At 43.1% G+C, this 25,042-nt stretch overlaps 1 non-coding gene and 1 pseudogene across 1 annotated transcript; both read left to right on the top strand.

Annotated features, from left to right (window-relative positions):
- The first annotated feature begins 1,661 nt into the window (after nucleotides 1–1,661).
- LOC123139370 (uncharacterized) lies at nucleotides 1,662–21,574 on the top strand (annotated as a pseudogene).
- A 2,187-nt stretch (nucleotides 21,575–23,761) lies between these two features.
- LOC123140285 (small nucleolar RNA SNORD24) lies at nucleotides 23,762–23,844 on the top strand. The gene has a single exon (XR_006469913.1). It is a non-coding gene; the product is annotated as a small nucleolar RNA SNORD24 (small nucleolar RNA).
- Nucleotides 23,845–25,042: the final 1,198 nt, after the last annotated feature.

Here is a 25,042-nt window from a genome sequence, read left to right as displayed (position 1 = left end):
ATTTGTCCCCACCCTCCCAACCACCGATTGGTTGTGCACCCCCACCCCTCCTCCCCATGAGAATATCATGTGCCCCCATACCTTACATGCTATATGCCGATATGAGTTGCTTGGAGCTTGTAGATCTGAGATATAGCAGCTCACATGATGTGTCTTAATTTTTTTGCAGGAAACCCTGATGAGTTTGAGAATTGCACACAATTTTTACAAAAACTACTTAGATGCCCTTTGATCCCATATCCAACGACCTCGAAACTCGTATCACCGTAGCATCTAAGATGAAGGAGGACATCAAATTCTCCTGTATGTAAGAATATCATGTGCCACCACACCTTAGATGCTTTGGTGATACAAGCTCTTCGGAGGCGTTGGATTTGTGACCCAACACCTCCTCGGTGGTTCGAATGGTTTTTTGCAGAAAAGCCCCTCAAGATTTCGGCCACTGCTTACAAGCACAAAGACTGCTCAGATGCCATTGGATCTCAGATCAAACGACCTCCAAGCTCGTATCACCGTAGCATCCAAGCTGCGATAACACCTTATGTTTTCTTGCACGGGAGAGCATGAGGTGCCCCCGCACCATAGATTCTATGGTGATACAAGTTCACTGAGATCTAATGGCCCACAATAGGAGGTTTGAATGTTTTTGCAATATACTGCTGAAAGAGTTTGAGAAATGCGCAGAAAATACAAGTACTATGCATGTGCCATCTGATCACCACTACAAGAAATATGTCAACTAGTGACCTTCTATCAGTGACCCTGGAAGAATTGGTCATAGATCTATGACCATTTGAGACCAATTGGTTAAAAGCTGTTCGGGGGGCTCCAAACCCTAAACCATTGCGACCATTTTGGTCAGAAAGGTCATAATTTCCTTACACGAAATGGTCACAAAGCAAACTGTGCAGGTCTGCTACCTTATTTCTAGTTGTTAACGACCAATATAGATGGTCATAGCCTTGTAGATTGTGGTGGGTTGTGATGACTAGGCACCATCTCATCAGTTTTGCCTATGTGTCATGTCCATGTGTCAATTTTGGCCCTAGGTTGTGAAGCAACCTGTATTTCTGTTATTCCAAAAATTCCCAAAAAATTCTCATAAATTTTTTGGATCATATCTTCATCAAATATGTCAAAAACCTTCCTTGCCTAGTTCTAAAATAACTCAACAATATTCATTTTCCTATCATGTTCAAAGCAGCACTTTGTGAAGGAAGTACCACTTTGGCATGTCCAAATGGTATCCATTTTCTACAGTGCTTTCCTATGCCCAAATAATCATCCTCCACCAAATGCCAGCTCAATCCATTCATTATTTTGAGCCCAGCTTCAACATTTGTATTTATGTCCAGTGTGGTACTTTGCAAAGCAAGTACCACCTAAGCTCCTCCTTTTGAGGTGAAAATTTGTGAAGATGGTCTTCTTAGTAAGTGATCATCCTCAGCCAAAACTCACGCCCATTATCCATGTGCATTTCCCATACCGCAAATCAAACACTTGGCTGCTTATTCAAGTTTGAGCATCGATCGGTCTCCTCGTGAGAACCTTATGTTGTGATTTTATTCCTAGAACCTACCTGGGCCGTTCCCAACCCACTAGACATGCCTAGCCCGCCCAGAACACATGGCAACACCATGGTCACGCGGTGACCACGCGGTGGGCATGCGAGCTTACGCGCTCTAGAGTTGGGGCCCTCGGCCACCGTCCAAACCTCGATGTCTCGCCATCAAACCATGTATTTCTGATTAAATAGATACTTATTTACCTAGAAATGATATTTGGAAAAAATAAAGAGCAAACTGTAAGTGCATCTAGTGCCACCCCTAGTTGGTTTTGGAATATGGACGACAAAGTTGGTTGAGGGACTAATGCGTTTGTGAGAATTGCAGGATAACGTAGGTAGTGTCCCTCATTAATTCGGTTTACCTACCGGAGATGACCCCTAAAAATGTATGAAGACAGTGAAGACAATGGTGGTAAGAGAAGATATTCATATTGAAGACTATGACATGAGAAGACATTGTGTGAAGACTATGGAGCGCGAAGACTGTGTGGTTTCGTTGTTTCATTTTCTTCTTGGGACAATTGCATTTTTACCCCTATTGGTTCCTACCCACGGGTTTTGCCCTTACTTTTCGAGCTTGCTCAGTTTTTCCCTTACTTTTTCCATCGAGATCCCTCAAATGCCCTTTGACCGTTTGACCAAAACTTTGAAAATTCATAACTAATTCATATGAACTCGGAAAAATGCAAATAAGATATCAAAATGTTTAGATAAATATTACCTTTATGGGCATATCATTTGCATTATGGACAAAAGTATCGTTTAAACTACCCAAGGTAATTAATGTTATTAACATTATTAAAAATAAATAGGTATAAACAATATTTTTTTCATGAATAAAAATTACATGCAAATGTAGGTGATGTTTGCTGAACATCCTGATAACTTATTTGCATTTTTCTGAGTATGTATCAACTTGTTATGAATGTTCTAACGACTTTGACCATTATTGGGAAACTTCATAACAAGTTGATATGAACTCAGGAAAATGCAAATAAGGTATCAGGATGTTCAGAAAACATCACCTACATTTGCATATAATTTTTACTCATGAAAAAAAATTGTTTATACCTATTTATTTTTAATAATGTTAATAACATTAATTACCTCGGGTAGTTTAAATGATGCTTTTGTCCTGAATGCAAATGACATGCCCATAAAGGTAATGTTTATCTGAACATTTTGATATCTTATTTGCATTTTTCTGAGTTCATATGAATTAGTTATGAATTTTCAAAGTTTTGGTCAAACGGTCAAAGGGCATTCAAGGGATCTCAATGGAAAAACTAAGGGAAAAACTGAGCAAGCTCGAAAAGTAAGGGCAAAACCCATGGGTAGGAACCAACTAGGTGTAAAAATGCAATTGTCCCTTTCTTCTTTGTTGAGTCATAGGAACCACCGTAATGTTAAGTGGGGTCCAAGTGAACTAACTCAGAGTGACTGATGTGATGCTCAACTCAAATCCTATGTCTTCGAGCGAAGACAATGAGAGCAAACCTTATCCAGAGCTGGATGAGTCAGCTTTGCTTGTAGCCCAAGTAAAGTTGTCGCGTGTGTTTGAAATCTGACCGTTGGAACACGTGTCAGTTCCTTAGTGACCCAGGGTCATTTTGGACAAATCAGGTCAGGTTGCCTAGTGGCTATAAATAGCCCACCCCCTACACCATAAATTGGTGGCTGCTCAGCGTTTGTGCATGGCTTTTGTCGTTTGAGAGCAACCCACCTCGAAGCATTTGAGAGAGAGAAATCTTTGCAAGGACAAAGCCCAAACACCCAGAGCCAAAGAGTGTTAGGCATCACTGAAGTCTTTCTGTCTGTGTGACTTGAAGACTTATTACACTTGAGGACTGTGAATCCTCCAGCCGGTTAGGCGTCGCGTTCTGAGCATCCAAGAGTCATTGTGGATTGCCGGTGAACGAAGTCTGTGAAGGTTTGGAAGTCTCCCTTGAAGACTTACCAGAGTGATTGGGCGAGGACTGGGTGTCCTTAGCTCAAGGGGAATAAGGTGAAGACACGGTCTTCTGAGTTAAATCTCAGCCTCCCTAACCAGACGTACAGTTGTCACAGCAACTGGAACTGGTCCAACAAATCATGTGTCTTCAACGAGCAACTGGTTCTATCCCTTCCAACCTTACTTAAGTTTGTCTTCGTGAAGTCATTGCCCATCTGTTTATCTGTTTGACTTCATTGCTTGACTACTATTGTTGATTGGCTTCACACTATCTTCCATCTTGATCCTTACTACCTAACTGCTATTAGTCTGGTACTTTCACATCATTATATACTTGACTATGGCTTGTTTAGGGTAGTTTATCTTCCGCTGCATATCGATTATGTTATTTCTGTTGTTTGTCTTCGAAACTTCAAGTTTTGAAGACTTTCATAAAAATCTCCTATTCACCCCCCCTCTAGTCGATACTAGCACTTACAATTGGTATAAGAGCAAGGTACTCCCTTGTTCTGTGTGATTCGGTTTAACCACCTAGAGTTTCAGCTATGTCGACTGCAGGGATAATCAAGGTCTCCGCTGCTTGCCCCGTGTTCGATGGAACTGAATATCCCTACTGGAAGAATAAGATGCGCATGCATCTTGAATCCATTGATGTCGACCTCTGGTATGTCGTCAAGAATGGCGTTCCCAAAACTGGTGAAGGTGTCACCCCCACTGATGTCAAGAAGTTCATTCAACTGGACTCTACTGCAAAGAACATCATCTGTGGTCATCTCACCAAAGGACAGTATGGCCGTGTGAGTGCTTTGGAAATGTCGAAGCTAGTCTGGGACTGGCTATCCAAGGTCAACGAAGGCGTCTCAACCCAGAGAGATCAAAGAATCAGTGTTCTTCGCAACCTCTTCAACCGCTTCAAGAGAAACGACAATGAGAATGTCCATCTTACGTTTGATCGCCTCACTGATATCACAAATGAACTTCAAGCTCTTGGCGCAACTGAGATTACCAAGCATGAAATCGTCAAGACACTACTAAGATCACTTGACAGCTCCTTTGACAGCCTTGCCCTCATGATACAAGAACGTCCTGACTTCAAGACGCTCGATCCGTCTGATATACTTGAGAGGCTCAACACACATGAGTTCCAGCTATCTGAGAAAAGAGATATCTATGGTCCAAGCTATGGCCGAACTCGTGCTTTGAAGGAAAAAGTTGTTTCCTCATCTGAAGAAGAATCTGACTGCAGTTCTGAAGATCCTGAAGACATTGGAAGGGAGCTTGCTATGCTTGTGAAGAAGTTCCAGAAATTCACAAAGAAGAGAGGATTCAGAAAGTCTTCACGATCTAGCTCAAGGAATGATGAAGCTTCCACACATGATCACAAGAAGAGAACCTGCCACAAGTGCAAGAAACCTGGTCACTACATATCTGAGTGTCCATAGTGGGACAATGAGAAGAAGAAGAAGAAAAGCAAGGAATATGATTCTGATGACAACAAGAAGAAGAAATTCTCAAAGTCTTCTAAGTCTTCTTCCAAGTCTTCATCATACAAGAAGAGCTCATCTGGCAAGGCTCGTGCTTTTGTTGGCAAGGAAATGGATTCAGAGGAGGAGTCTGCTTCGGAGGAGGCGGAGGTGGAGTCTGGAGAGGAGTCTGACCCTGGCGTTGCAAGTCTGGCTCTAGCCACAGCCTATGTTGCCAAGTCCATCTTCAACACTGAAGACAATGACTTCCACACCAACGCTGAAGCTAATGACGAAGATGATTCTACTCCCACCTACTGCTTCATGGCACGTGGTGCCAAGGTAAAATCACGCGATGCTTACTTTCAAACTTCAAGTGAAGATGACTCTGATTGTGAATCCAAACCCAGCTACAAAACACTTGCTAAAATTGCAACTGAACAACAAAAGGCTATGGAACATACTCAAAAACTGTTAGACAAAAGCGATAACCTGCTGGACGCTGAAATGACATGTTCACAGTCCTTAGTTGATGACATAAAAAATCTTCATGCTAAGTACCAAGAACTTGAAGGTCGTCATGAATCACTCTCAACTACTTATGAAAGGCTCTCCTATGATTATCTTCAAAGGAAACAAGAGCTTGAGAAATTGAGAGCGGCTCATGAAGATCTTCAAAAAGTGAATGAGTCACTTCGCGCTCAACAGATCAGTTCCGCTCAGGATGGATTTGAACCACCATGTCTAAAATGCATTGAGCGTGATAACGCTACATCTGTTGCTGAATGTTCCACTGCTGCTACTATTTCATTGTCTTCACCTACTGATGTGGTTACTAACCCCTCTGCGGAGGATACCACTGCTGTTGCTGATGAAAATGCTATGTTGAAGACATTGCTTGAAACAGGGATGTACAAAAGTTTGAAGGGACATCAGACTCTCTGCGATGTCCTCAAAAAGCAGATTCTGAACCGAAACCCTAGTAAAGAGGGTGTTGGGTTCGAAAGGAAAATGAATGTTGATGGCTCGTACTGGAAGCCTGAGCTGTACCCCAAAACCACATGGGTTGCTGCAAAGGAACCTTCAGTAGATCCATCTACCTTATCTGGCTTTACCTGTGCTAATCCTATTATTATTGATGAATCCTTTGATGCAAACTATAAGCTGTTCAAAAATCAGAATGGTGAAGTGTTTGCCAGGTACATTGGTACTAACTGCAGGAATGGACCACCTATGAAGAAGATCTGGGTACCTAAGCGGTACATTGAGAATCTTCTTGTGAATGTCGTCATGACACCACCAAGGAAGAAGACAAACCCCGGACCTATAGCTTCATATGGCCCAAAGGCTTCATACAGATACAGGACTCACATGAGTCACCCTAATGCCAATGTTTTGCAGGGAAATCATGCTCAGACTTATGAATATGAGCGTGTATCTTCGAACCGCTATGTTCATAGGACTAAGAACTTTTCTGCCTATTCATATGAGTATCATTCATCTCCTGCAAGGCTATTTGCTAGGGCTTCAAAGCCAAAATTCTTAGATGCTGCACTTAGACTCATTGCTTCTAAGCCCCCACTAAAGATGTGGGTGGCAAAGAAGAACTAACTCTCTTTTGCAGAAAATGGTCTCCAGCCAGCAATCAATGGCGTCCGATACTATTGCTGGGGACCTAAAACTGATTTAGGACGCACGATAAAATGTCATTCAATATGCTTCACATCTGAATTTCGTATTAGTCATGCTATGTCCTAAGCTTAATATAAGATGTGACTGTCCCTATATGTGTCAAATGCTTATGCTTCACAACACTCTTGTGAAGCCTCTCCTCATAACTGCACTGTCGGGTACATCACCAAAAGCTTCAGAGTGGATTATGGACAGTGGATGCAAAAATCATATGACTGGTGATCGAAGTCTTCTCATGGACTCAACCTTACGTCCATCCGACAAGAGTCACATCACATTTACTGACACTGGTCCACAGCTTGCCGTATGTCTTCTCACAAAATCTTCAGAATGCTGGCTCTGGCATCGAAGGCTGGGACATGCTGGCATGAGGAACTTACACTCACTCGTCAAGAAGAAGCATGTCATTGGCATCGAGGATGTCAAGTTCAAGAAGGATCATCTGTGTGGTGCCTATGAAGCTGGAAAGATGACAAGGGCAAAGAACCCCTCGAAGACAATCATGACAACATCTCAACCCTTCGAGCAGTTACACATGGACTTGTTCAGACCTACTCACTACTCCACCCTCACAACAACTGCCTGTCTCTATGGCTTCGTCATTGTTGATGACTACTCAAGATACACATGGGTTCATATAATTCTTTACAAGAATGAAGTGCAAGATGTATTCAAGTGTTTTGCAAATCGAGCTATGAACAACTATGGTGTGAAGATCAAGCACATTAGAAGTGACAATGGCACTGAATTCAAGAACACTGGACTTGATCTGTATGTGGATACAATGGGAATCACTCATGAGTTCTCTGCTCCATACACACCTCAGCAAAATGGCATCGTTGAGCGCAAAAACAGAACCCTCATTGAGATGGCTCGAACAATGCTAGATGAGTACAAGACACCAAGAAAGTTCTGGCCTGAAGCTATTGATACAGCATGTCACATCATCAACCGTGTGTACATTCATAAGCTTCTGAACAAACATCATATGAGCTACTTACTAGCAAGAAGCTGAACGTCAGTTACTTCAGAGTATTTGGAGCTAGATGCTGGATAAAGGATCCCCATCACAAGTCAAAATTTGCACCTAAGGCTCACGAAGGCTTCATGCTTGGCTATGGAAAGGATTCACACTCCTACAGAGTCTTCAACCTGTATCTCTACAAGATCGTTGAAACTGTGGATGTGAAATTTGATGAAACCAATGGTTCACAGAGAGAGATTCTGCCAAGTACACTTGATGAAGCTCCTTCAAACGAGTCTATCAAGCTGATGGGAACTGGTGAAATCATGCCCTCTGAAGCACAGCCTGCAGAGGAACTTATCATCTCTGCACCAAATCAACCTGAAGACAATGCTCAGTCCGAAGACAATCCTCCCAATAATGACAATGAATAGCCAGAGCAAAACCTTCATCCTGTTCATCCTCGTGTTGCAAATGAAGTTCAAATAGAGAAGATAATTGACAGCATCAATGCACCTGGTCCGCTCACTCGATCAAGAGCAACACAGCTAGCAAACTTCTGTGGGCACTTTTCATTTGTGTCAATATCAGAACCCAAGAAAGTTGCTGAAGCTTTTATGGAACCTGAATGGATTCAAGCCATGCAAGAAGAACTTCAACAGTTCAAACTGAATAATGTCTGGGATCTTGTCAAGCGACCTGATCCTCGCAAGCATAACATTATTGGAACAAAATGGATATATCGAAACAAGCAAGATGAGCATGGTCAAGTCGTCAGAAACAAAGCACGTCTTGTGGCTCAAGGATACACTCAAGTTGAAGGAATTGACTTCGATGAAACATTTGCTCCTGTTGCTAGGCTTGAAGCTATTCGCATACTGCTAGCCTACGCTAATCATCACAATATCTTGCTATATCAAATGGATGTAAAGAGTGCATTTCTCAATGGCAAGATCGAAGAAGAAGTATATGTCGCACAACCACGTGGCTTTGAAGATCCAAAACATCCTGATATGGTGTACAGGCTAAACAAGGCACTGTATGGCCTCAAACAAGCCCCTCGTTCCTGGTATGATACAATCAAAGACTTCCTGAAGAGCAAAGGCTTCAAACCTGGATCTCTTGATCCCACTCTCTTCATGAAGACATATGATGGTGAACTGTTTGTGTGCCAAATATATGTGGATGACATAATCTTTGGCTGCACCAACCAGTAGTATAGTGATGAGTTTGGGTACATGATGCAAGAGCAATATCAAATGTCCATGATGGGTGAGCTGAAGTTCTTCCTTGGTCTTCAAATTTGTCAGCAGAGGAATGAAATCTTCATATCTCAAGAGAAATACCTCAAAGATTGTCTGAAGAAGTTTGGAATGGAAGACTGCAAAGGCTACACGACGCCAATGCCAACCAAACAGCATCTTGGTCCCGACGATAATGGTAAAGAGTTCGATCAAAAGGTATATCGCTCCATGATTGGTTCTTTGCTTTATTTATGTGCATCTAGGCCAGATATTATGCTTAGTGTTTGCATGTGTGCTCGATTCCAAGCGGCACCAAAGGAATCGCATCACTTAGCCGTGAAGCGAATTCTTTGATATTTGGCTTACACCCCAACACTTGGATTATGGTATCCCAAGGGCTCAAAATTTGATTTGGTTGGATTATCGGATGCTGATTATGCTGGTGACAAGGTAGATCGCAAGTCTACATCTGGCACATGTCATTTTCTTGGTCGATCACTTGTCTGTTGGTCTTCGAAGAAGCAGAACTGTGTATCTCTCTCAACTGTTGAATCTGAATACATTGCTGCTGGATCCTGTTGTGCTCAGCTTCTATGGATGAAGCAAACTCTCAAGGATTATGGCATCAACCTGAAACAAGTACCTCTCTTCTACGACAACGAGAGTGCCATCAAAATAGCCAACAATCCAGTCCAACACTCGAAGACAAAGCACATTGAAATTCGTCATCACTTTCTCAGAGATCATATTATGAAGAAAGATATCGATATCATTCACGTCAACACTGAAGAGCAACTGGCAGATATCTTCACAAAGCCCTTGGATGAGAAAAGGTTTTGCAAGTTACGTGTGAGCTAAATATCTTGGAATCCTCTAATGTCCTGTGATCAGGCACACATCCTAACACTTGTGCATGTTGATGACTTAGATGTGCAACACACAAAGTAATGTATATCTTCAATCAATGAAGATTTACACTCTGAGTGTGAATATATTAACATGGAATTTGACTTCGGAGCGCCACGATAATTGTGCGCCCTGTCTGGGTCCAATACTTCCTATACGGTGGGTAACGCCACCACCAGCTCTTTGTTTGAAGTGTTTTCACTCGAGGCGTTATATTGCAATGACTTCACATTTGGTTTGTCTTCAGTTTCAATTTGTCTTCCTGACTTTCTGCACTATGATGATTTGATTGCTTTCTGATATATTATATATACTAGTGTTCTGTCCTCTACAGCATTCACTTATAGCTATGTCTTCAAGATTGGATCTTTTGAACTAAGTGAATGTGATCGGACCCTAACCTCTCTATGCTTCCTATCTCAAAATCTATCTGTCCAAATCATATGCATTCTGTTGAAACTGTCGAATGTCTTCTCTGCGTCCTAGTCAGCAGAAGGCAAAGAGACAAACATTAAATCTGTTTTAAATGACTTATTTTTACTGTTGAAATCCGGAGAAACCAGAACAACTCTCCGACATGCTTGGCAGGCGTGGGAACGTGGGACAACCCTGAGTGTGTTGCATGCTTGCCACGTACCCCTCACATATGAACCGCCAGGGGCACCAGCGTAATTGCGTTGTGTCTCTCACCTACTTATAAATACTTGTCCCCTGCGGTAAAGAAATCCTTCTCCCACCTCTACACCTCCGTCAAAACCCTAGCGCCACCGCTAGCTCGCGACGACGCCGACAACGAAGCGCTTAGCTGCTGCGACTTCTCCGACGCCGTCCTCACGCCGGCCGTGGACATCGTCCTCTCCGCTGTCGCCGTAGGTGTCCTCCGTCGCCAAGTTAGGGCACGGTGGGCTGAACTACTCGGTCTCCTATTCCTCCATCTAGCAATTCTTCGTGTGGTAATTATAACTCTATTTTTACCACCTTTTTGATCTTCAAGATTCATCTTGTTTACCAAAAGTAGTTTCTGTCTGTTCAAGCTAGATCTATTCCGTCTGCATCTCATACTGCTTAGTCGATTCACTTAGATTTCTTGTCTAGTTTGATTCCTCACTTGTACTTATTCACGGATTGGTACAAATCTGGAACCAACTCACCTATATAAGTAAATGTCTTTGCATCATGAGGTCAATGTCTTCAAAATGATTTATCTTCAAAATCTTCTGAGAATGCATATGACCTCTTCCCCTTCCCCCGCATCTCTAATGCTATCACAGGTACATGTCCGTGGGAGGATCCCTTAGTTCTCATAGTCTGCATTCGTTTGTAGAATACTTACAGCATCATATAAATTCTCCTGAAGCCAGTTCCTGCTTGACCAGCAAGCGCAAATCTCTGAAGCCTTTGAACGTATTAAAGCCTTTCAGCTTGAAGTTCATGGCTGCAGAAAACTCAGCAAGGAAGGGTGGCAGACAGCGCAGAGAAGGAACATCTAAAGATCTGCCTGATGATTTAGCAGAACTATACAAGACAAATCCTGGAGAGAACTATCATCATAGGAAGACGTGAATCCAATGGATTCGACACTATTGGGCAGAGGAGTGGTTCAAGTACAAGTTTGTTACAAAGGAATATGCAGAGAAGAATGCCATCAAGAGATCTTGGGGTGATATCCTCTATCGAGGCCTTCAACCCAAGAGCCTAGCTGAAGCCATTGATCAAGGCTTCTATCCTTGCATGGTCCATGGGCCACAGCCAGCGAACGCAGATCCCACCTCACTACTATGGTGTCGTGATGACTCTCTCTTCAAGCGCAACTACCAGTTTGTTGTGGCTTCGGCCAAGAAGAACAAGAAGTCCTTGTGTTTGGACTTCAATCCAGGTCCCTCTGCTCCCCGTGTTGACGGCTCCCGTGATGCTAATCCCAATGTCATTGGCCCCTACGCCAACCTTGACGGCCTCATCACCTACATCATGGTCCAAGGCGCCAGAGTAGATCATTCTGACGATGGTGCTGACTCTGATGAAGTCCCTGCTCCTCCTCCAAAGCCGCAGAAGCAAAAGAAGTCAAAGGCTTCAACCTCAGCTGCACCTCCCAAGACTTCACGTGCGAAACTACTAGCCACTGCACCTCCTGAAGCCAGTGTGCAATCTGAAGATCTCTCCCGTGTCTCCAAGAGAACGGACAAGAAGAAGCAACTTGTTAGACCATCTGATCAAAGAGCTTTGACTCCTGCCGTAATTCTGCGTGAAGAACCCATTGATCTATCAAGTGATGAAGATCTTGCTGATGATGCCCTTGAGCAGCTGATCAAGAGCAAAGAAGAAGCTGAAATCTTCAGCAACTTGCCTCTCTTTGATGTGGCCATCATCCACAATTTCATTGATGAGTGGTTCGACACCCCCAACGTCGGCTTTGAAGACTTACAACTTCCAATTGGCCTCAGTGTCGCCTTCAATGGCGCCATTGCTTCTGAGCTAGCTCTTGCTCAGCGCATCGTTGAGCTCAAAAACAAGATTGATTTTGAGAAGGCTCAATTCAAGAAGCATGTGGCCAAGCTAAGTGTTCAAGACGTCAGAAACTTCAAGGTCATGCTGAATGAGCTTAAAGAAGCTTTTCTCCAGAAACGCCAAGAAGCTCAGGGCTCACGAGAACGCATGAAGATTTTGGCTGATAAGTGTGTGCTTGCCTACAATGAGGCTGAGAAGCGCAAGTCACTTGGCCGTCCTGGCATTGACCCCAGGATGGCTGCAAAGAAGAAGAACAAGCGCCCTGCTGATCAGCCTGAACCTTCAAGCCAAGAAGCCCCTCACATTATCTTCCCAAGCAGCATGACTGGCTCGAAGCCAAAGGTCACCACAACAGCTTCAGAACAGAAGAAGACGAGGGCTACAGAGGCTGAAGCCAGAAAGAGAAAGCATACTGAAGCCTCTGATGCTGCTCCCTCCAAGAAGAAGCGCAAGACCAAGAAGACTAGGGCTGCTTCCACAAAGCCCTTAGTCGTTGAACCCATTTCCGTGCTTCGCCATGTGTCAGTACATCAAGAACGAAGAATGGTAGTCCATGAGCCTGCTCCCACAGAGGCTCATGCAGCTGAAGATATTCCAGTAGCTGAACACACCGCTGCTGAAGACATTAGTCAAGATGACAATGTAAATGATGATGAAGTTCTTCATCAGATCGAACATCAAGTGGTATCATCGCCTGTTCGTACGAACAGAGAACTCATCAGCATTGGTCGTCCATTGACGCCAATTGCTCAGGATGCATCGTGGGCTGATCACCCACAACAACAACAAGACTCCCCGGTACTCCCCAACAACAACAACAAGCTACACCCCCAGTGAAAGAAGAGGATGAAGACTTTCAGGCTCAGCCAACTCCATCTCCTAACTTGAAGCCAACACTTCGCAGGCTTCACAGAGGACAAAGGCCTGAAGTCCCTCTGTCGAGCGTTCCAGAAGGAGAAGTGCAACGTTCACCTGTTGCACGGCAAGTATTTTCTGAACCTGCTCCAACTGTGAATGTCTCCGAGTCTGAAGCACATGCTGCTGAAGACATTCCGGCTGCATCAGCCGAGGAAAATGAAGAAGAAGTACGTGTACCAACTCCCCCAGCTATTGAAGAAGAAGAAGCAGTTCCAGATGAGAACGTGCCTATGCCCGACCCTCCTGTTCGTCAAGAGGAGGTTGACAATGTTGAGGCTGCCACCACCAACGCCAATGAAGCCAATGACGTAGTCATGACTGACGCCAATGTGGAGCCTGCACCAACTAGTGTGCCCGAAGCAAGTGTGGGCACAGAACCTGAAACCAATGAGGGTGCTGCACCTGAAACCAATGAGGGTGCTGCACCTGAAACCAATGAGGTTGCCGCACCTGAAGCCAATGAGGATGCTGCACCAGAAACCAATATGACAACTGCTCCTGAAACACCTGTTGTGCAGCCTGACTCCTCTGATGTTGCCCCTTCTCATGTTCCGCCACCAAGGCCTCACACTATTGAGCAAGCATACAATCACGGTCAGCTTACCACTGTCCGATGGCCCATTCTGGTGCCTCCGCCTTCTGCCTCAGGACCCCAATTTGATTATCATGTTGAGCATCGGCCTCAGGTCCAGAAGCCAAAGCCCAGGTTGCCAGGGTTTCCAGGTACTACCAACTCACCAGGGTCCTTCAATGCTAATGGCTTCAAAAGCCACAATACCTTCTTTGACAACACCAAGAACCCATACTCCAAGCCAAGGATATCATCAGATCGGTTCTGGAGCTATCAGTAGAGAAGCTATGACTCATGCGTGTTATATGATCAAGGGCGCATTTTCCCTCATATGCATCTTGACACTGAAGCTATTGCTGGACTGTCGTGCTTGGAAGAAGCACTTGATTGCTTTCATGATGCTGGTCTGCTCCACTTTGTGACAGACAAAGAACATTGGAATGAAGAGCTATTGCTTCAATTCTATGCCACTCTGCACATTCGTGGCTACAACAGAGACATAAAGACATGGGTTCTCAAGTGGATGACTGGAAATGTTCATCATGAAGCCAAAGCTATGGATATCATCGAGCTTACAGGGCTAGCCACTCCAGGAGAACTATATGAGCCCGACTGTCAACTGCACCGCAATGCTGTGGAGAGCATCTTTCATAAGCCAGAACCCAATATGAGCCAAATGCTAAGCATGATGAAGCCTTTGCCATATGACGCTGAGTATCCCACACATTTATTTGTTGAAGACCTTGAGTATCTGCCTCGCACCATATATCATATCATCAGGCGAACTCTATGGCCAGTCAAGGGACATTCATCAGCGGCCAAGCTTGAAGGAGCTATGAAGACTTTGGTCTTCTATATTCTCAATGGCATCAGCTTCAGCACTCAGGAATTCTTCATCAGGCAACTTGCTGCTTCCGGCTCTGACCTATTTGGTCTGAAGTTTTATGCTCCATGGGTCATGCGCCTCATCAAGAGACACTCATTTGTCAATTATCAGCCCTCTGCTCGCAATCATATAATATTTCTGCCAGAGGTTGATATGTCAGTTGATGCTATATACTCTGACCCTGCCAAGACGCCACTTTGTCTTTAGAACATTGAGCACCAAAGCTTCACTCAGCCTATTGAAGGTGTTCAAGCAGCGACAAGAATCTATCCACTGGCAGGTAATACTCGTCTGCCTCACAGAGCGCCCACTGAAGCCACTGAAAGCACCATTGCCCAAAGGCCTCGGAAGTGTTCTCGTGTTCTCAATGACCGAGAACTTCTTGTGGCCCTTCATCAGAAACAGGATAAGCATCATTTCTGGCTCAAGAGACAGATGCAAAGCCTCTTGGTGGATGTCAATCGCATTCGCAACCTTGCCACCAAGAATGCCTTTGTTGCTCATGAGACTTGCCGGAGATCATGGAAGAGCTTGACATTACTCAGTGCTGAAGCTGATCTTCAAGATGATGGCTTCAATGAAAGATTCCAGTTTGATTCCACTCCTCCACGGACTGCTACCCTGCGTCGAACTCCATCTCTTGAAGACTCTGAATATTCCTCTTCCGCGGCAACAGTTAATGCCAGAGTGATCGATGATGAAGACGATGCTACTTCACCACCTCCTACAACTGCGCGCATCGACACTGCACCAAGTTCATCTGCAACGCCAACCAACGACAATGACCCATCTGCTTCACCTACTCATGGCGAGTAGATGCTCTATGTCTTCAAACCTTTTTGGTCATTACTGACAAAAGGGGGAGAAGCGTATGAGTTGATAGTCTTCAAGCGGGTTCATATGGGCGGTTGCATTATATTTTGCTGCGTGCTTACAACTCTTGCGTTTTGAAACATTTGGTTCTTTGAGTTGTAACACCTAAACTTGATGGTCGTCTGCTACTTCTGTTACTTATTTGCTTTACTGTGATGCGATGATAAATTCCGCATGTGCGATGATAACTTCCGCACTTAGATCATTCTGCAGACGTCCATTTTTCATTATGCATGTCATTTTACTTGCTATATCATTTCATGCATGATGAATTAGCTTCATAAGTTGAAGTGGATCTCCACAAGTACAACCTGCCATGTGCATTTGCATTCCAAAAGCAAATTACTTATATGCACATCTTCAGGGGGAGCCCTTGCAACTTATGAAGACAATTCCCTATCCCTACAATTTCACATACTTTATCCCCGTTGAAAACTTCAATCAGTTTGTCATCAATCACCAAAAAGGGGGAGATTGTAAGTGCATCTAGTGCCATCCCTAGTTGGTTTTGGAGTATTGACGACAAAGTTGGTTGAGGGACTAATGCGTTTGTGAGAATTGCAGGATAACACTGGTAGTGTCCCTCATTAATTAGGTTTACCTACCGGAGATGACCCCTAAAAATGTATGAAGACATTGAAGACAATGGTGGTAAGAGAAGATATTCATATTGAAGACTATGACATGACAAGACATTGTGTGAAGACTATGGAGCGCGAAGACTGTGTGGTTTCGCTGTTTCATTTTCTTCTTTGTTGAGTCATAGGAACCACCATACTGTTAAGAGGGGTCCAAGTAAACTAAGTCAGAGTGACTGATGTGATGCTCAACTCAAATCCTATGTCTTCGAGCGAAGACAATGAGAGCAAACCTTATCCAGAGCTGGATGAGTCAGCTTTGCTTGTAGCCCAAGTAAAGTTGCCGCATGTGTTTGAAATCTGACCGTTGGAACACGTGTCAGTTCCTTAGTGACCCAGGGTCATTTTGGACAAATCAGGTCGGGTTGCCTAGTGGCTACAAATAGCCCACCCCCTACACCATAAATTGGTGGCTGCTCAGAGTTTGTGCACGGCTTTTGTCGTTTGAGAGCAACCCACCTCGAAGCATTTGAGAGAGAGAAATCCTTGCGAGGACAAAGCCCAAACACCCAGAGCCAAAGAGTGTTAGGCATCACTGAAGTCTTTCTGTCTGTGTGACCTGAAGACTTATTACACTTGAGGACTGTGAATCCTCTAGCCGGTTAGGCGTCGCGTTCTGAGCATGCAAGAGTCATTGTGGATTGCCGGTGAACGAAGTCTGTGAAGGTTTGGAAGTCTCCCTTGAAGATTTACCAGAGTGATTGGGCGAGGACTGGGTGTCCTTAGCTCAAGGGTAATAAGGTGAAGACACGGTCTTCTGAGTTAAATCTCAGCCTCCCTAACCAGACGTACAGTTGTCACAGCAACAGGAACTGGTCGAACAAATCCTGTGTCTTCAACAAGCAACTGGTTCTATCCCTTCCAACCTTACTTAAGTTTGTCTTCGTGAAGTCATTGCCCATCTGTTTATCTGTTTGACTTCATTGCTTGACTACTATTGTTGATTGGCTTCACACTATCTTCCATCTTGATCCTTACTACCTAACTGCTATTAGTCCGGTACTTTCACATCATTATATACTTGACTATGGCTTGTTTAGGGTAGTTTATCTTCCGCTGCATATCGATTAGGTTGTTTCTGTTGTTTGTCTTCGAAACTTCAAGTTTTGAAGACTTTCATAAAAATCGCCTATTCACCCCCCCTCTAGTCGAAACTAGCACTTTCACAAACTATGAGGCAGCTGCAGTTCAATTTTGACCCGCTTCGAGCTGAATTGATGGGAATTTGTCTTTTTCACCAGAGGTGGATCAAAAAATTTGACACCCAACCATTTTGTCAATTGTGCATTAAATATCGCCTAGTATTTTATCAAATTGATTAGGTCCAATTTTGCAACAAATATATGGTAGGTTCTTCACAAAAAAAACTCATTTCGGGCACTCGGAAAATGGAAAATGAATTTTCCGTGCAAAGAAAATGAAAACTCCCTTAGGCAACATTGTTTGGAATTCCAAGATGCACCCTTGTGCACAATATGAGATCATTTGAACAAACTATGCCATGAATGTGGCCATAAGATTAATCATTTGGCTTGAAAGCCATGAATATTCACACTTGATAGCTCATTTCTGAGAACACTTTTTTAAAATAATTAACCGTATTACAAGTTTATTATTTTTCCGGGAAACTTGGTCACATATAATGACACAATGCGAAGGTTTTCTAAATTTTTAATTTTTTTTTGAATTTTTTATGCCCGTTTCAAAATGCGGTCAAAACGGCGGGCTTGACCGTTCCTATCTAGTGGTTGAATCTTGGATTTTTTTTCGTGTTTCTCTGATTAAATAGATACTTATTTACCTAGAAATGATTTTTGGAAAAAATAAAGAGCAAACTACGAGGCAGCTGCAGTTCAAATGTGACCCGCTTCCAACTGAATCGACTGGAATTTGTCTTTTTCACTAGAGGTGGATCAAAAAATTTGACGCCCAACCATTTTGTCAATTGTGCATTAAATATGGCCTAGTATTTTATAAAATTGATTAGGTCCAATTTTGCAACAAATATATGGTAGGTCCTTCACAAAAAAAACTCATTTCGGGCACTCGGAAAATGGAAAATGAATTTTCCGTGCAAAGAAAATGAAAACTCCCTTAGGAAACATTGTTTGGAATTCCAAGATGCCCCCTTGTGCACAATATGAGATCATTTGAACAAACTATGCCATGAATATGGCCATAAGATTTATCATTTGGCTTGAAAGCCATGAAACTTCACACTTGATATCTCACTTCTGAGAACACTTTTTTAAAATAATTACCGTATTACAAGTTTATTATTTTTCCTGGAAACTTGGTCACATATAATGACAATGATGCGAAGGTTTTCCAATTTTTTGATTTTTTTTAAATTTTTTATGCCCATTTCAAAATACAGTCAAAACGACGGGCTTGACCATTCCTATCTAGTGGTTGAATCTTGGAATTTTTTTGGTGTTTCTCTGATTAAATAGATACTTATGTACCTAGAATGATTTTTGGAAAAAATAAAGAGCAAACTACGAGGCAGCTGCAGTTCAAATTTGACCCGCTTCCACCTGAATCGACAGGAATTTGTCTTTTTCACCAAAGGTGGATCAAAACTTTTGACACCCAACCATTTTGTCAGTTGTGCATTAAATATGGCTTAGTATTTTATAAAATTGATTAGGTCCAATTTTGCAACAAATATATGGTAGGTCCTTCACAAAGAAACTCATTTCGGGCACTCGAAAAATGGAAAATGAATTTTCCGTGCAAAGAAAATGAAAACTCCCTTAGGCAACATTGTTTGGAATTCCAAGATGCCCCCTTGTGCACAATATGAGATCAGTTGAACAAACTATGCCATGAATGTGGCCATAAGATTTATCATTTGGCTTGAAAGCTATGAATCTTCACACTTGATATCTCATTTCTGAGAACACTTTTTTAAAATAATTACCGTATTACAAGTTTATTATTTTTCCTGCAAACTTGGTCACATATAATGACACAATGCGAAGGTTTTCCAATTTTTTGATTTTTTTCAAATTTTTTATGCCCGTTTCAAAATACAGTCAAAACGGCGGGCTTGACCATTCCTATCTAGTGGTTGAATCTTGGAATTTTTTGGTGTTTCTGTGATTAAATAGATACTTATGTACCTAAAGTGATTTTTGGAAAAAATAAAGAGCAAACTACGAGGCAGCTACAGTTCAAATTTGACCTGCTTCCACTTGAATCGACAGGAATTTGTCTTTTTCACCAGAGGTGGATCAAAACTTTTGACACCCAACCATTTTGTCAGTTGTGCATTAAATATGGCCTAATATTTTATAAAATTGATTAGGTCCAATTTTGCAACAAATATATGGTAGGTCCTTCAAAAAAATCTCATTTCGGGCACTCAGAAAATGGAAAATAAATTTTCCGTGCAAAGAAAATGAAAACTTCCTTAGGCAACATTGTTTGGAATTCCAAGATGCACCCTTGTGCACAATGAGATCATTTGAACAAACTATGCCATGAATGTGGCCATAATATTGATCATTTGGCTTGAAAGCCATGAATCTTCACACTTGATAGCTCATTTCTGAGAACACTTTTTAAAAATAATTACCGTATTACAAGTTTATTATTTTTCCTGCAAACTTGGTCACATATAATGACACAATGCGAAGGTTTTCCAATTTTTTGAGTATTTTTGAATTTTTTATGCCCGTTTCAAAATGCGGTCAAAACGGCGGGCTTGACCATTCCTATCTAGTGGTTGAATCTTGGAATTTTTTTGGTGTTTCTCCGAATAAATAGATACTTATGTACCTAGAAATAATTTTTGGGAAAAATGAAGAGCAAACTATAAGGCAGCTACAGTTTAAATTTGACCCGTTTCTAGCTGAATCGGTGGAAATTTGTCTTTTTCACCAGAGGTGGATCAAAACTTTTTACACCCAACCATTTTGTCAATTGTGCATTAAATATGTCCTAGTATTTTAGAAAATTTATTTGGTACAATTTTGCAACAAATATATTATAGGTCCTTCACAAAAAAACTCATTTTGGGCACTCAGAAAATGATGAAAAATAGCTAGAAATATCGGAAATGCATACAAATTGGTCCTCATCCATAAAATGCGATCTAACTCTAGTGAAAATTTGTGTGGTGCCCTTTTGCAAAAAAAAATGGATGACTGCTTCACAAAATACCTCTATTTTTAGTACTTGGAAACTATTTTAAATCACTGATTTTTTTAAACCAATCACAACTCTTCCCACGGATTGATGACATGGCGGCCGTCCATCCATCCATCCATCTATCTACAGAAAAAGAAAAAAAATGAAAAAGAGATACCCCCACCCGCTGCCCAAACCCTAGCTCAGATCCCATCGACCCCTTCCCCCATCGCACCCCTCCTCCCTCGTCCCCATCTCCTTGCCGCCGCCGCCACCTCCCGATCCAGTCCTCTCCCCTCTGTTCCCACCCACCGCCGACATCGCCGTCCTCCTCACCCACTGCTGCCGACCTCGTCCATCCCTCCCCTCACCATCTCTCGCCACCCTATGCCCTATCTCCCTCTCCCCGATCCCATCCCTCCCGATTCCGATCCGACCCTGCCGCCCGCGCCCGCGCGCCACCACCCAGTCCTCGTCGCCTCCTGGAGAACGTCCGCCGCACTTCCTCCGCCCGTCCCGGAGGCCTTAGTCGGCGCCCTCCACCGCAGGGCCGCCGCGCTCGTCCCGCCCTCGGCGCCGCACCTCCACCGCCATCTCAGTTGGCTCCTCGCCGATGCCTCCGGCCCTTCCCCGTCCAGCGCGCTGCTCGGGAACAAGCACTGGAAGGACCTGGTGGTCGCCGTCCGAGACGGCGTGCTCATCCCGCGGCCCGAGACGGAGGCCGTCGTGGACATGGTCGCCACCACCGACTGCGAGCGGGGGTCCTGGTCCTCTCCCTCGTCGTCCTCGGCAGCGGCATTGCGGCTTGGCTCCATCACCGTGCCCTGCGTCGACGTCACGATCAGCTTCACGGATCACCGTCTTCACGGTACGCACACACACATTTCTGAAATCCACAGTCAACAGTTTGGTGTACGTGTTGACTACTCGGTCATGAGCCATGCGTGTGGTTGTGCATGTGCAGAGGTTGGTCGAAGAGGGCTGGAGTTCATGCCGTTCCTGCCGTTCCTGTCCGTGTTCCTCTTCGGCACCTCCTGGTTCATCTTCGACCTCATCCTGGTGAGATTTCCATCCAACCCTCCCCGTCCCCATGGTGGTCTTTCTAGTTAGTACTCGTCCGAGAGAGTTGCAGTACCAACCGTTAGTTCTTGGTATATCAGGTGGCCAAGATTGTAGCTGATGAGATGAATAACTACCTCTTGTTTGAGCACACTCTACAAATTGTGCCTGTCCCACTTGAGAAAGTTCATGCCAAATTGTAATCACTGCAACTGTGCTTCTTACTTATGTTATTTTCACTTTTTGGTGTGCTATTAGTTACAGTAGATAGCACAATTGCCAGATTGGTTCCGGGCGGGGAGAAATTCTGGGCAGATTCCGATAGCGCTAGCTGGGACTGGGACCGTGTCCTCGTGCTATACATCTAGATTGCACATATTAGCTACTACTATCACTTGCAGATAGACACACATACTAGTCGCAGTACATGCACATTCAGTAAATTCTTCAGTGTTCTTGGCTTCTTAGTACATGCACATTGAGTACATGCACATTCACATTTATTGTATTTGAATTGTATCAACTTGCCAGTTAGATAATTACTAAAATCATATGCACATAACTATGCGAAGTTGATATTCAACCATTACATGTGATAACAAGGAAGCATATTTTTATCAGTGGACTGCTGTTTCTTTTCTTGCTTCTGTTTGCAAAATTAGGTGATCATGGTAGCCTTGTTTTCTTTAGTGTTAAAAAAGTACTAGGCTGTAGTTTTTTAGTGTGTCACCTTTATATGTGTCTTTCGAGTGAACAAACTATGGTAAAGGTAGATCAGGACTTTCATATGAAGTGGAATTCTATCTTGGGTCTAATCTTTTGAATGAAAAGTTTTAGTTAGAAATACACTGCTTTCTATCTGAAGGGGTGTATAGCTGTGTTGTATGACGTTGTTAGTTTTTGATGTACAAAATTTTGGTAGGTATTCTAGGCTGATGATTGTTGGGACTCTATAGTTATTGAATGGATTTGCTAGCAACAAGGTGCCAGGCACAATTTACTGGTTATGATAAGACTATAGTTGTGTTGTTGTGATATTCAATTTATAGAATTGACTATGTTCTGTTTTTGCTTCAGGTAAACCAAGGTTTTGCTCATGGCCCGTACTAAGCAGACTGCTCGTAAGTCCACTGGAGGAAAGGCTCCTAGGAAGCAGCTAGCCACCAAGGTTTGTGACTGCAATATTGATAGTTTACCTATGCCATGTCTTTATTTATGGTTTAGGTAAATTGAACTAGGTATAATTTGAACCTCAACCTTCATTGCCAGCTTATGACCAGATATCCTACTGATGTATATGGACTATCATGGTATTATTGTTAATTTAACCATGTGATCTACTTTGCTTTTTGACAGGCTGCCCGTAAGTCTGCTCCCACAACTGGAGGAGTGAAGAAGCCTCACCGTCACCGCCCTGGAACTGTTGCTCTTCGATGTGTAAAATCTTCCAACCTATTCTAGCATGTGTTATAGTTTTGTTTTGAAGTATTCTCAAATGAGTAAATTTTGTGCTTGACTTTGCAGTGAGATCCGCAAGTACCAGTAGAGCACGGAGCTACTCATCAGGAAGCTTCCATTCCAGAGGCTTGTTAGGGAGATTGCCCAGGACTTCAAGGTTATAAATCAACTTGTGCACTACATTGTGATGCTCCTGTTGTGTCAATTCTTATAGTATGATGCATCAAGTAAACTAAAAGCACCATCCTGTTCTGTCTGTGCAGACTGACCTCCGCTTCCAGAGCCATGCGGTGCTGGCCCTTCAGGAGGCTGCAGAGACCTACCTGGTGGGTCTCTTCAAGGATCCGTGGCGAGAGGGCTTAAGGTGCTTGCTTTGCCTGTGGGAATGGCTCTGGCGGGCATCTGTGTCTGCTTTTGCTGCTATTTTTAGTGATTGTTTGGAACTGCTAGCTCTAATTTAACTTACTTCTCATTCCCCTGTTTCTGCTGTCAGTATTCCCATGGCAATTTAGGTAACTATAGTAATACTGTACAAGAAACATCATTGCATTACAAGTTGGGTTTGAATCTACTTGTGAGTAACTGGGTGCGCCCATTCTAGAAATATGATATGTAGATTTGCTTCACGGAACTGATGATGATGCACGTATTTGTAATAGTCCAGTCCATTCTCACAACCAATTAAGTCCAGAGCTCACACCTCTCTGTTGATGATGCACGTACATTCCAGTTAAAGAATAACACATGATTAATTAATTCTTGGGCTCTTCTAGCCGTGCTTCTTACTCTAGGTTCCAAGTAGAGATTCCTATATACGTATACTTGCTTTGCTTCCGATTCCTGAATCTGTCTGTCTGTTTTGGAACTGTAAAATGCAGTGATGCCAAACATCGCCTCTGCTTCAACTGATTAATTTTCTGCGTGCCAAACAAAGCATGTGATGTTATCAAAATATTTGCTACTCTTAATGGGTTTATCCCACTTGATGATCTTAACCACCAAGATCTCTAAGGCTCTTATTTCTAGTCTGATGTTATCAGTACAGTACATCCGCTGTTGCCAATTTTTGTTCATTATGAGATGATGTTTGTGCATACCGTTTCTCATCACTCTCTGGCCTGGTATTCAGGAGCTGGAGGAAAAGAGGAAGGAGAAGGCCAAGATCTCCTACGACAGGAGAAAGCAACTGGCGAAGCTCCCAGGTCGACGAAACTATGCCATGAATGGATTTTTTTTCAACCACTACTATGTAATAAGCATACTTGCTTTCTTTCCTAGCTCGCGGATTATATATCCTACACATCCTCCTTCATTTGTTGTGATAACTAGTTGTCACCCACTCACTTGCTCATCGTTGTAAGTTACTGTAGTAGGTAGGTTGCTCTGATCCTCACAAGTTAATGCTTAGTTTGTCTTGGTGTGTGTCTACATACGCAGGGGATGTGTTCATTGATGACCAGAATGAGCTAATTGTGGCGTCTGCTGATTATTTGAGGATCTTTTACATATGTCCCTAGATGTCCTGATGAAATACCTCATTTGATAACATAACCTGAATTAGGACTATTAACTGCTCATCGGCTACACCAGTGCATTTCTGTTTTGAATGTCCTGTATTTGTTGTTGCATGATAGATACATATATGTGACATCAACTTGTCATTGGATATTGCTGGAAACTAGCTATGTCACATCAATTTCTTGGTTGTCTAGTTTGTTATGTCACATCAATTATATGCTTTTTCTGAGATTGTGTTTTAGCTACTGCCACTTTGAGCTGTTGTAGATTTTAGTTATCAATTACAGCTGGGATTATCTATTACATCTGTTTGAACTTGCTGCAAATTCTATGATATGTGAGGTCCTTCTATTTGCTGCAAGCATTGACACAATATGCTGTGCACAGGGATCTCCACATCCGAGTCCCAGCTGTCCTCCGCAGCAAGGAGCTGGGCAAAGGGAGCAAGCAGTGCCACTGGTTCCTTCAAGGATGCGTGCTGTTGGTCGAGTCTTGTGGAGAAGCAAGTCGTATTGGGCATCATCTCACTTGTGCCGCTGTGGTAAGAGCAGAATGCCACTCTCACTTGATGTGCATGTATTAACACAACAAAGCATTCTTACATGGTGATTGTTGGCGACACAACAAAGCATTCTTACATTCCAAACTTGATCTTACTACTAAATAGCACCCCTTGTTGTTGTTGTTGTTGTTGT

The sequence above is a fragment of the Triticum aestivum genome, chromosome 6B (assembly GCF_018294505.1).
Source record: "Triticum aestivum cultivar Chinese Spring chromosome 6B, IWGSC CS RefSeq v2.1, whole genome shotgun sequence".
Taxonomy (NCBI): Eukaryota; Viridiplantae; Streptophyta; class Magnoliopsida; order Poales; family Poaceae; genus Triticum; species Triticum aestivum.
This window is presented reverse-complemented; position numbering and strand designations above follow the sequence as displayed.